We start from the raw sequence: 14,035 nt of genomic DNA, 5'->3' as shown, positions 1-14,035 counted from the left end.
TTGCAGGCACGTTGATAAGGTAAAAGATCCTGGTATTTTTCCAATGAGGTGTCCAGTCTCTCTGACTGGAAGTTGCAGCCTGTCCCACACAGGTGTGGACAGGACACATTTGAGGTCCTTTCACGCATTAAGTAATTTTCAGCAATTTTCATAATGATTTTTCATACATAATGTTTATGTGCTGATGTTTTGAATTTCAGACACAGAGGCCCATCTATTTTGAACACAGCCACTGTCTTGTAGAATTACAGAGTCATGGAGTAGTTGAGGTTGGAGAGGACCTTTAAAGGTCCCCTACTCCACCCTATCTGCAGTAAGCAGGGACATCTTCAGCTACATCAGGTTGCTCATTGTCATGTCCATCCAGACCTTGACTGTTTCCAGGGATGGGGCATCTACCACCTCTCTGAACAACCTGTTCCAGTGTTATAAAATCGTCATCATAAAACATTTCCTCCTTAAATCTAGCCTGAATTTACTCTCTTTTAGTTTAAAACCATTACCCCTTGCCCTACTGCTACAGGCCCTACTAAAAACTCTGTCCCCATCTTTCTTATAAGACCACAGTTGAGAATTGAAAGGCCTTAATAAGGTCTCCCCAGAGCCTTCTCTTCTCCAGGCTGAAAATCCCAGTTCTCCCAGCCTTTTCTCAAAGGAGAGGTGCTCCATCACTCTGATCAGGCCACTTTCTGTTGTCTATTGCCCTCGGATTCCCCAGCATTCACTATTATGGCATAAGGCATTGTTTTTACAAGGCACATTGCTGCATAGCCTTTCCATAGTCATTTTAAAGATTTTCTGTCCATGAACTGTCTAATGCCTAATGGCAGCATTTTCTGAAGTTATGAAAATTCATACAGAACAACAAAAAATAAAATAAAATAAAATAAAATAAAATAAAATAAAATAAAATAAAATAAAATAAAATAAAATAAAATAAAATAAAATAAAATAAAAATAAACATGCATAGTGAGATTAGAAGTGCTCCTGATGGCAAAATAATGACATATTTCACTTTGGACCATCTGTTACTTTGCAAAGTCAAGACCGGTTTCTACCCTTTGTCCCTCTTCCAACCCCACATTTCTCCCCAAACCATGCTCCTCCCAACACCTTTCGTCTCCAAATCTACTTTTTCTACCTCCTCGCTCTGTCTCCAGGCACTCAGCATCCCAGGCACTCAGCTGGCTCTGTGCCCTGGGCCTTGCTCTGTGTTCTCCTCAGGTTTCCAGCATCTTGTTTCTGCCCAAAGCCACAGTCAGTGTCACTTCGGTGGCAGAGGGAGACAGAGATAACACGGCTATCACTAGAGGGCAGAACAGTCCACAGGAACTCAGGAGCAAAGAGCGAGGACAGAAGGGTAGAAAGTCACTGACATTTCATGTCCTAAAACCATTAATGGCATCGAGCTGGGCTTTCTTCACATGCTATACAAGAGATGTCGACTCTTTTTCGAATTCTGGTCATATTTCTGAAGTGAAGCACCTTCCAGAAGGATGAAATGTCTATTGTGACTGATGCCACAAAAAGTGAGGCAGAAAATGAGTATTTATAGCACAGTGATGATAGGAGGTGCTAAATGCCCTGACCTTGTGCTTCCAGCACAGAAACAAAGCAGAAAAGTGTGGGCTGAGAAGTAGACTGGCATGTTGCTAACACAAGGAAGAGCCAGTTGGTCCTTGTCAAAGAAGCTTCTATGCCTTTTTGTCTTTTAAGAAAGGGCTTCATTCTTTCTGTGGACTAAAATTCTGTGATGGAAGATGAAGCAAAATCATCAGCCTGCAGCTCTGAAAAAAATAAAGAGTAAGGCTGATGGAGGTTTGCCTTTGCACTTTGTGCCATGATTGCATGAGAGCTGCCCACTTCAGAAAAGTTGAGCCAAGATCCTACTTTGTCAGAGCTTCTTCAAGTCTGTTTTGGGACAGCAGACTATGTGAAATGGGAACAGTGCAAATCAGTCTAAGTTATATGCTTTTAAGACCTAAGCTAGAAGTGTGCCAGGCAGTAGCTTACTACTGCAGGGGAGTCCCTTGCCACCTGTTAACTTCTACATTTTCAATTTAGGTGTCTGTAATTTTGCCTCCAGTCACTCCAGAAAGCAAGACACACTCCCTTGTGTGCCTTCAACAACTGAGGATCTTGTTAGCAGAGACAGGGTACAATGAGCTAACTTTGATTAAAAGTTATCCAAGTTTACCATGGCTTTACCTATCTAGTAATACCACTGGATGGAAAGGTCTGCAAGCTCTTCCCAGGAAGATGAAAACCATAGGAACAGAAAGAAAAAAACAATACACATGCAGAAGGAAGTGAAAGTAAACCAGAAATGAAGGGGAGAAAGACAGAAAAAGAGATTTTAGGGCTCAGCAATTGAAAAGACCCAAAAAGGCAAAGATGAACAAGAAGTCCATGTGTCTAATAGATTCCACTTGCCCATTTCTTGACACTTTGAACACCAAGTATATGAACTATTTCTGTGATGCACCAAAATGTCCCCAGGTAAGAATTTATCCCTGCATTTGGGATAAAATGTACGTCAGGAGAAAAAATACCACTCTGAATTTTGCAGTTTTATTTTTGTACTTGTTGAAGCTCTGTTTGTACAAGGGTAAGCAGACACCCTGGCAAGATCACAAGAATCACAGAGCTGTGTAAGAGGGGAGTGAAATCAAAACAGGAAAGAAAAGGAGAAAGAAAGAAAAAAAAAAAAGCTTTCAGGAATGAGTGTTTATGGTTTTATCAACGCTTTCTGACTCTTCTCACTGAAGTTGCCAATTAATTTTAATTGCCTGGTTTTCCCACCTAAGCAGTGACTCCTGGGCTACTAGGGACTCAGCGCAGCCCTGGCACCTTTTTTGGCAGAGGCAAAGCAAGGTGGGATGTCCGTGCCCTGCTGCTTTTGCCTGTGGATTTCATTTGTACATTACTGAACCATAATGGAAAAGGGCACCAGGGGGCACCTGCCTGCCTACTGCCTACTGGGGCTGAGTGATTCCCCACGTTGGCATCAGACCCACCCATGTGCAGAAGGGAAAAAATCCCTTTCAGCACTGCAGGTGTGAAACACTGAAGCTTGCAGCGCCTGTCCTCTGCCTTGTAGCAGGGGTGCAGAAGGTGTAAGAGGCATCCTGCCTCTGGGAGGAGGCTTTGCTGCCTGGTTCATCAGCTCTGTGAGTTCCATGAGAGACTTCATGAACAAACTGCAGCTTCTCAAAGTCTAGGTGAATAATAGACAAAGACAGTATGTTTCCTTCACCCTCCAGCATTTTTTCAACATAAAAAGAGAGAAAATACTAACAAATAAGATTTATAAAAAGAATACTAACGAAGAAAGATTTTCCATCAGATAAAAGGAATGTCTCCAGTCTCTTTGTGAGGGCTACCACCTAATCTACAATAGAAGAATTTTTCATGTGCTAAACTGTTTTCTTACTAATCTCATCTTAAGAAAAGTAATATAATTAGGATTTTTGGGGCCTCTTGGTTCATTTTTCTTAAAGCCAGACAAAAAAGGAAATCTGAAATTTGTTTTCTTTCTACTGCAGCATTTTGTCTGACAGCTTGAGGTAAAAACAGACATGACAGCCTAGCTCATTTGTCTGGGGATAAAATCTTAAAGGATCACAAAACCTTTTTATTCTCCAAATTATCAAACACAGTCTGTTTGGCCAGCATCAATCCTGAGTCTAAAAACAGTTTGGAAATGCTGTTCCTGTAGCTGGGCAGTATGTTTTTCTGGAATCACAGAATCATAGAATTTTCAAGGTTGCAAGGTACTTTTAAGATCATCTAGTTCCAAGCCTCCTGCCATGGGCAGGGACACCTCCCACTAGATCAGGTTGCTCAGAGCCCCATCCAGCCTGGTCTTAAAAACTTACAGGGATGGAGCTTCCACCACATCTCTGGGCAACCTGTTCCAGTGTCTCACCATTTTCATGGTGAAGAACTTCTTCCTAACTTCCAATGTAAATCTACCCTCCTCTAGTTTGAATCCATCCCCCTAGTCCTATCACTCCCTGACATCCTAAAAAGTCCCTCACCAGCTTTCTTGTAGGCCCCTTCAGGTACTGGAAGGCTACAATAATGTCTCCTTGGAGCCTTCTCTCCAGACTGAACAACCCCAACTCTCTCAGTCTGTCTTCATAGGAGAGGTGCTCCAGCCCTCTGATCATCCTCATGGCCCTTCTCTGGACACACTTCAGCACATCCATGTCTTTTTTGTAACAGGGGCTCCAGAACTGGATGCAGTGCTCTAAGTGGGGTCTCATGAGAGCAGAGTAGAGGGGGAGAATCACTTCCCTCAACCTGCTGGCCACACTTTTCTGGATGCAGCCCAGGATCTGGTTGGCTTTCTGGCCTTTAAGTGTACACTGACAGCTCGTGTTGAACTTCTCATCCACCAGCACCCCCAACTCCTTTTCCTCAGGGCTGCTCTCAAAAGGACTTGGGGGTGCTGGTGGATGAATCTCCTTTTAGATGTTAGTTCTGTTGGTTTTTTGCCCCAAGTTTTCAACTTTGAAAACTCTCAGAAAAATCCTTTTTCTTGACAATGGATTCTGGAACAGTGACCAGGGACAAGCAATACTGCTGTAGTGGCATTTGAGCAAACTACTGCCCTAGGAAAATAAAATGTGGTTTATAAATGTATCCCACCATCTAATAGCTTGATATTTTACAGTCTTTTGAAAGCAGTGACTGGACAGTGACCCACAGAGTGGCAGGGATGGCTCTGGGAGTGTCATATTGTGATCCCCATCATGGCTTGAATCAGATTAAGGGCTGCAAGAGGGCGCATGCTCTGACATTCAGTCAGTGCATCCAGACATATGCTAGATATGCAAAATGCCTTCCTGAATCCAGTGAAATAACATGATAGTTACTGCTTTTTCACTTGAGATCACAAACTTCAAAACCTTGTGAGCCCTGTGACAAAAGCGCAGTTTTCCTCATCCCTTGTCTGATACATGGCAGAAGAAAAACACCAGGTAAAGATGTTACACCACTGGCAGTGACACAAAGTTGCTGCTTTGTCAGCATTATGGGAATTAATGTGAATTCATTAAAAAGCACCTCTGATATTTTTTCAGAAGGATAAATTTCACTGATTGTATTTTGCTGCTTAACCTTAAATCTCTTAAATTTTGCATGTTCCAAACATCAGGCACATTAAGTAGGTTTCCTGACACCTTAGAGGAAATTAGTAAGATGACAGATACAGCCCTCTGTATCTGTCAGATACAGCCCTGCCTGGCCATGTATCCCTGGGGCAATATGGGTCCCAATGTGCTACTTGCATGGAAACAACTCCACCTTCATGGGGCTCATGGCAGGGCCAACTGCTTTTCTTCTGTCTCTACTACCTTTTAGTGGTAGCAAGGATTCAGACAGAAACAAACAGCCTATCTGGAGCCTTTTATAGGTCTGTGACAGTACTTTTGAATGGTAGACCAGTTTCACTTGCTTCACAGTTTCCAGTCTGAGCTAATTAACACCCTGGAGAAATGTTCCTTAGAGCTTACACACACAAGAAAGTGACAGTCCATCAATTTGTGATGGCTCCCCATTTCATGTCCTTAGCTTCCCAACCAAAGAGCTGCTGGTGTGGCCATTCCCCCACAGAAAGGAAAGAGGACTGGGGACATGTGCCTTGGGTGAGTGCTGATGCTCCTTTCCTTCTTTCAGATGGCAGCATCCCTTTGCAGGCTGCACAGGAAGAGTTTGAGGGCTGCAGGGACAGCACAGGGCACACTTTGGGGATTCTATTGCTGTAGTGTTGTGTAGCTGTATTTAATATCATCTGAAGCCTGCAATGGTGAAATAACACCATCCTGCATTTCATAATTGCCAAGGACTTCTGGTAATTACCCTGATTGCCCTCACCACAGGTGGCTGCAAATTTAAACCATTTATCTGTACTACCCTCTGCATATTTGAATCTGACTTCAGACACTCCAATCATCTAAACACTGAACCTAGGTGTTATTCATTTAGGATCCAGATAGTCTGTTGCACTGGTTTTGGTTGTGATAGAGTTAGTTAATTGGTTCATAGTAGCTTTTATAGTGCTCTGCTTTGGATTTATGACCAAAACAGTGTTGACACCACAGTGATATTTTAGTTACTGCTGAGCAGTGCTTACACAGCACCAAGGCCTTCTCTGCTTCTCACCCCACCCCACCAGTGAGAGTGCTGGACGTGCACAAGAAGCTGTGGAGGGGGAACACAGCTGGGACAGCTGACCCTATCTGAGCAAAGGGACATCCCACACCATGTGACATTACATTCAGTAGTAAAAGCTATGGAGAAGAAGAAGGAAGGAGGGACATCCAGAATTATGGTGTTTGTCTTCCCAAGTAGCTGTTAAACCTGAATCTTCACTGTGACTGTCTTAGACATTTAACCAAATGCTAGAGGATATTTTAGGAAATGATTTCTGGGGGATGATGTCAGAGGCAGTGGTTGGGAAGAAAGCTATGATTTTATATTCTTAGTTGGAACTTGGCAATTGCAATTGCATCTTTAAAAAGCAAAAAGTTCCTATTCTTCATCTTCTCACCCTGGGTCACATGTTCACTGAGGAAGAGCTCAGGATTCCTGCTGGACACAAATGCATGCTGACTGGTGACAGGGACAGACAGGGACATGAGAAACACCACTGTGATGGGAACTAGATTTTTCACTGAGCTGGAGAAGCAGTATGCCTTGAGCAGCACCAGTTCTGCTTGTCCATCTGTCTTCTTGTGGCCAGATGGGTGTAAATGCTGTTAAACATAGAAAAGTAAGACCCAGCCAGTCAGTTATAGGAACTGAGGAGAACAGTGGTTCAACAGCTCTTCTCCAGTCCAGCTGAAGGAGGCACTGCATTCTGCAGAGACTTTTGCAATAGACACTTGTCACCACCAGACAGTGACTAAAAATCCTGTGTGGGATTTGATTCCCCATGTGACCATTATCCTGTGCCAAGATCCCAATAAATTAGGGTTTTATTTTTCAGTTTTAGCAAACTGTCCTGTTGTCTGTGTGACACACCACTAACTAACAAACCATTGGGAAGTGTCATGAAGCCACAGTTTACAGCCTTGCAGATGCAGCATCAGGATTAGCCCAGTAGTTCTCTGTATCCATGCATAAGGAAGGGACATCAGATCCCACCTGCACAAATGTCCTTATGGCCAGCTCAGAGCTGCTTCTCTGCTGGCTTTTCCTTAGGAGCTTTGAGTCTAGCAGGCAAATGAAAACTACTACTTTTTCTTTCCTCTACTCTGTTTTCTGATCCCTGATGATGATCCATGGGAATTCAGTTCTGTGGCTCACATATTGTTATACTCATCTAAGTTTGAGTTTTTCTTCCTCCCCTCCATCTCTTCCTCCTGTATCTCAAGATACAGGATCTATAAATCAGAAAGGGATCCAGATGTGCCTAATAGTTTGTTGTTCATCTGTGCCTTTAAATAAGTAAATACAATGATTCTCTAAGTAGTAGAGCCCTATCTTAAAAAGATCAGGAATTTCAATAAGAATATGTATCTGTTTGAATATGCATGTTTGGGTTTATGTATGTATTGACTTTTAAAATTGTGATCCATGAAGTGAGATGATAAATGTGGCCATATCAGTGTGGTAAATCTGCTGGTCTCTCATTGAAAAGTGTCTGAGAAGAATATTTATGTCAGTGGTTTGTTATTCCATGCACCACATCAATCACTGTACATGTCAGTACCAGGAAAAGGGAAAGGAGAAAGGAAAGGAAAGGGGAAGGGTAAGGGAAAGGGAAAGAAATAAGATCACCTTCTCTTACATAAGGTGATCACATCAATGCTTTTCTATGTAGGGTTGTTTTGTTTTTAAAATTAACACATTCAATATATAATCAGCATCAAACATTTGTTACTCGCTGTTATGTCTATCCCTGTCCTCTGAAGCACTTATCTTTGTATTCTGACTATTCTGAACCTTTGCATCCCATATTTCTGGGCCATCCTTAGTAACACTGAACATGTGCAAGTCCCTAAATATCTTTAAGAACATGTATCTACTTTCTCCACATTGTTTTCAGGAAGCTTATAAATTACTTATAGCAAAGAAGATATGCAAGCAATCCATGGAGTTGACCTTTTTGAGGTACCCAATGTTGTGGAAACTGTCTAATCCCACGTCTTCAGTTCATTTATCTGAAAATCTACCTTCTCCCAGCAGTGCAGATTGGCTTTCTTGTTTTTCAGATTTCATTCATCATGATTTTCTAAAAGAAAAGAATACTGGTGTGAGAAGAGATGAAATTGGCCATGCGGAGCAGCAATGCATAAGAGCAATACATGGTGGAGTGATCTAGAGCTAAACATAAAAGTGTTTGTGTGCATCTCACAGCACTGGAAGCCTGAGGAATTAATGGATGTTCCTTCCCTGTTTTACTTCATCTACAGCCTCTCCCCGTGGATGAGTCTCTCTGGAATGGTTCACCAGGAAAGCAAAGAATAAAAAGAGAGCAAAATATTTCCTCAAAGATGCACTTCATAAAATACTCAATATACACTTAATAAAACCTAAGAAATGTTTGTGGATATTAAGAAAAAAAATAATAGACAGTGTGTCAGTGATCCCTTCTATTAAAGAAGTGTTACACTTCATTTGTCATTGCTTCCTTTAAGACCAAAGCATGCAGAGCTCATGCACAGTGCATACTTTCTTTTTCCTTAGGTGATTATTGCTGAGCTCTCATATGTACTCACTTGAATGATTTGCTTGCTGAAACTCCAGTCAAGAATGAAAATCTGATCTGAGCTGTCTGCACAAATGTGCTCTGGCACAGTCTCTTTGGAGTAAGCCAGAAATGAAGGTTTGACCAAAGCTTTTTATCAACTCTGGACTCACTCACTGTGAAATTCCAGCAGGTTGGTGACTCCCCTCTCCCAAGGCAAAGCTTAAATTTGACAGATACTGATCTTCAGTTGCAATCATATTAAATACTAAAATAGAGTCACATTAGGACAGCCCAAAGGAAGAAAACAGAAAATGAGGGATGCAGAGGACTGGGATGAAACTCCAAGGCTAGCAGTGCAAGAAATGCCATCATCACTCCTTCACAATCCTTAGCACCAACCAATTTGTTAGAACAGGCTTAGGATGATGATGCTTACTGAAACTAATAGAAAAATAACATTTTCTAAACAAGAAATTATCACAAAGTCTATTTCTATAATATGCAAGTATCCATGTTTTCTGTCAGAGGGAGTGTATCTACTAATCTTCAGTGCAAAACCTGTTAGAAGGCATATAGAATTCATGTGCAAACAAAAGTAACCTTTTTCAGAATATTCCTGTATTTTTGGAATATTCCAATTCCTGCATCTATCCTGACTTTTTGAATGTGGAAAGCTGAAATATATCAGAACTGAGGCAGTTCTAGCATATCTGAGAAAGGGAAAACAAATCTACATTCACTTGCTATGGAAAACCACTCAACGTGGTGTGTCCCTGAAGAACCTAAGAACAAAAGAGAAAGTAGAGAAAGTTTCACCATTATTTCTACAGATGAAACTATCCTGTTTGTGCTATTGTTACAGAGAAGCCATTTTAGACAAGTGATCACAGGGTGGATATGCTTGGAACTCATTGCACATTCAGAGCTCACCACTGGAGCATGGAGAAGGAGACTCCTAAAAACCCTAAAATGTCTATTCAGATTAAAGGCTTGCACTTGGACTGCGCTCAGGAGACCGGGGTTATACTCCACTGTCATGGTATAACTCTGGCCCAGCAATTAAATAACAGATGCTCTCTATTAATCTCCCTCTCCTCCCTGATAAAGAAAGGAGAGAGAATAAGGGAGAGAGACTTGTGGGTTGGAAACTAAACTACACAACTTTAATGAAACAGTAATGATAAATAGGAAAAATTATTAAATATATATAAATATACAAGAAAATGGATACCACATTCCTCCCCCCTTCCCCCTACTAGCTCTCACATCACCACCGAGGCTGCAGGGCAGCCCTGGGAAAGTCCAGGCTGGACTCCTGGAGTTGGCAGCAGTTGGGAACTGGAGGCAGGAACACACAGATAAGGGCTGGCATGGATCAGGACCACAGGCAGATGAATGGACGGGATCCTTCCAGGATGCTGAAGCAAACAGGGACAGGTGAAGAAGGGGAAGCAGGAAAAAGTGGTTTGACCCTTGTGGTCCCTCAAATTTATACTGAGTATGATGTGTATGGGATGGAATACTCTGGTCAGTTTTGGTCATTTATCTTGTCTGTTCCTCCCTAAGGGAGGGTTTTGTAGGTGTGACCCCTTTACTCCTTTTCTCCTTCTGGAGGGCAAGATGTTCCTCAGAACTGAGCAGTGTCCTTTGTTCTGCACACCAGTCTCTGGCTATAAACATTGAGGCTTATCAGTCCCAGAAGCAGCCACTGACTGAGAAACTTGCTGTTAATTTCAGCAAGTGCAGCTACTTACAAGACACTTAGCTGAAAGCAGAAGTACAAGACAGAAAATTACCTTTATCCTGTCCCAAACCAGGACATCCACTTAGCAGTCAGGTGCTAATATAAAGATTTTATTAATGATGCAGTTTTCAATGCACATCTTACCTAGACATACAGAATGTAAGATCCATTAAGAGCTTGTAGTAGCTTGAAACAAATACAGTTGCAATTTTTACATGTAAGGAGACATAATTTGCTATCAGATCAAAGATAAATTTTCTTCTCATATATTTGTTGGTTATACCTATATACCAAACAAGACTTAGTCAAATATAGGTGCCTCGAGTACAATATTTAAATAATAAAAAATCTACATAACAAGTAGAGAGCCCTTCCTATCTGGACTGTTGACCATTACACCAGCACCTAAAATTTCAATGGTGTACAAATGAATATACATATCCTAGGCTCAGAATTTTGCCATATTTCTGATAGACCCAACAATTAGACACATATTGAGTTCTGGGGTTTTTTTTTCAACAAACCCCATGCAAAGTGCAGGTTAAAACTTTCTCCAAATGCAGATTTTGCCACTGTCCTGTAGAAGGCGTACGGGGAGTATTCCGAGGGCTAGAGACAGAGAGAAAAACAAATAAAATAGAAGCTCAACTCCCTTGCCAAGACATGTCTCCTCCTTGTTGGGAATGTCAGATGGATATGAGGAGACCCATGTCTTAATTCCCAGAGATGCTGTGTTCATTGTGCTCAGTGACTTCTCACCGTAAGTCATGCCTTGGGCCAAGTGTGGGTATGACTCTACATTCCTTCTGGGAGAAGTTTCTATCTTCCAGATGTAAAGAAGAAACTGCTCTGAGGTACCTTGGTGGCTTGAGCCATTGGACTCAGGCTGGATAACTTTGCAATGCAAGATGAATGCCAGTGTTTGTCTGAGGGCTCTGTCACATTTATTAAAGACACTGTGGGAAGCACATCCTAACCTGGCTGGACAGAGGAAGCCACTGAAGTATCTGGGGTGAACTCATCTGTATCTCTTCATAGGTCTGCCAGAATAATAAAAAAAGAATGTATGCCTGTTATGTGGCTTGTATGTAGAGCAAATATACACTTAATCTTCTAGTGATTCACCTTTTTTCACACAAAGATCATCAGTGATCCCTAGCAGAACAGCTGCTCAGACATACTTGGCTCTGGCCTCAGAAACCTCCCACACCAATGTCATGAGTAAAAAGCTATAAAAGAGCTGGTTTGCCACGTTGGAGGGTCATATAGCAGCCTGTAAGGACTTGCAGCAGGGGAGAGGGAGACTACTGATAGGCATTCCTCCTTAATAGCATTATGCAGAAGTAAAGTTAGGAGAAAAAATTTTATGACAAAGTAAAAAATGGGTGACCTTCATAAGAAATTAATCATTCCCATCACATTGTTACTTTCATATTGCTGAAGTATGTACTCAGATGAGAATTTGCCTTGATTTTATTATTTTTTGCTGTGAAAAAAACCAAACCATATTGGAAAGTGCCATCTCCTGAGACATTGATCTAGAAAGATCTCCCTGCTATAGAGTCTCTTCTAAAGAACCTCATAATTTGTATTTCCTTACAAGAGAACCAGGCAGAGTGAAAAGAAGAAAAATTTTATAAACTCATTAGCCAAGAACAAGAAATTATCACCTTCAGACAAGAGTCACTATATAAAACAAGCTTATTCTTTATTACAAGCTATTGATTAAATGCATTATCTCATGCTTTGTCTTTAGCTGATATCTACAGAAGTTCTATTATTGCAACAGGTATTCATACATTTTTAGCAAAACAGTAAACCCACAGCAATAGTGTCTTTATTACCTTATAACAGAACAAAACATTTTTGGTGCTCATGAAATTTCATTTGGATTGGCTCATATTTCTCTGTTCTTTATAATGGCCATTGTAACCACTCAGGCCTGACAAGTGAAGTTGTTTTGTTTACCCAAACATTCTTGTGCCTATCCATAGGTGCAGTTGGCCCCTCTTAGACATGTTTGAATCTATTAGCCAAGTTTACAAAGGAAAAATTCTTTATTTCTTGGAAGTTGCCATGGAGCAGTCGGGAAGGGAGGCCACCCATGCATGCCCTCTCTGGCGAAGGGCTACAACCTTTCTTGGAGTTCAGAGGATCAACCTAGAGACTGCATCTCCAGGTACAGCTGTGGAGGACACAGAGCTTCAGTGGTTTTGCTGCTTATTTATTTGCTTCAAAGACAGGCCAGAGAAAATATTTGGAGTGACAAAAGAGTGATCAATAACAAAGCAGGAATGAATTGTGTAAGGGTTTGCTGGTCACCACGGAGCAGCACTGACAGAGTTCTTGTCTGTTTGTCCATCTCTTTGGTTTTGCCTTAATCATTAGATGAACAACATAAAGATATGACACTTTTAACTGTAAAAAAACCAGGTACCTACAATATATTTCTTAGGGTATCTCTTCAATTATTTCTTCAGATACTCTTTCTGAAGATTATATAATTTATTTTTTAACTGAGATCTCCTTTACCCACTTTTAATGCGGACTGTCAGGAATATCAACATGCATGCCAACTCACTGCAGGAGTTATCACTAACTGAGTGACCAAACCAGTCAGCTTAAGTAGAAACTGGAGAGGTCAAAAGTTCAGTTACTTTGCAGCCCTTAGCTTGTTTCATTAAATCCACCAAGGATTTAAAGCAGCAAGCTAACTAATAAGGCAACTTCCAGAAGAAACATGATAGCAAAGGTCAGAGCATTTCAAGCAGGAGCAGTACCACTGCTAAAAGGTTTATGAACTTCCCACTAAGGAATTGGCTTCCCTCCCACTATTTGAGGTTCAGACCCATCACAGTCATAAAATAAAGTATCTCCTTCTCAACTAACAGTGTTTCTGTGTCCTTAGTGTTTGAATGGGAAGGAAGGCAGAAATAGTGTAGAGTTCAGATTTGCAGAGCTGTCTAAATGAACTTGAGATTTGAATATTCCTCCCATATATGATTTGCCTGGGAACACAGAGGAAGGCAGTGGAATAGGAGAGAAAGGAAGAGAAAGGATTTCTGCCTGGAACAGAAGATGATACCAAAGAACATGATTCTGTCAAACAATGCCAAGTGGTTCCACCCCAAGAAATGTGGTTTGAAGTTGTGATAAGATTTATTTTGAGAGAACAAAAAAATTTAATAGAAAGACAGCTTGAAACTGCAAGAAGAGAAACTAAAATTGCAAAACAAAGGAAAAAAAATAGAGCTCTTCTGAAAATGAATGGAGCAGAGAAAACAGCAGCATTGGTGTTTAAATCTGAAAATTTTGGGAATTCTGATATCCCTTTTCTGCTGTTGGTTTTAAAATTAACACCCAACATAATAATAAGTTGGCCATAAGGAGGCTAGATCCAGGAAAGTTTTAACATGGAGTTTTACTTCCCATAAACTAAATTTGCATAATGATGATAAAGTAAAATTAAATTTTAAAATGTTGGTAGTTTTCCACCATAACTACCTGGGAGATGTCTGACTGGGCATTTTTCCTTGCTTTTTGCTCCTGGTGGAGCATGGTGAGAGGTACCTTAAAGCCCAAAAGCTCT

Source organism: Heliangelus exortis, chromosome 2, assembly GCF_036169615.1.
Source record: "Heliangelus exortis chromosome 2, bHelExo1.hap1, whole genome shotgun sequence".
NCBI classification, from domain to species: domain Eukaryota; kingdom Metazoa; phylum Chordata; class Aves; order Apodiformes; family Trochilidae; genus Heliangelus; species Heliangelus exortis.
The sequence above is the reverse complement of the archived record's forward strand: the minus strand, read 5'-3'. Positions refer to the sequence as shown.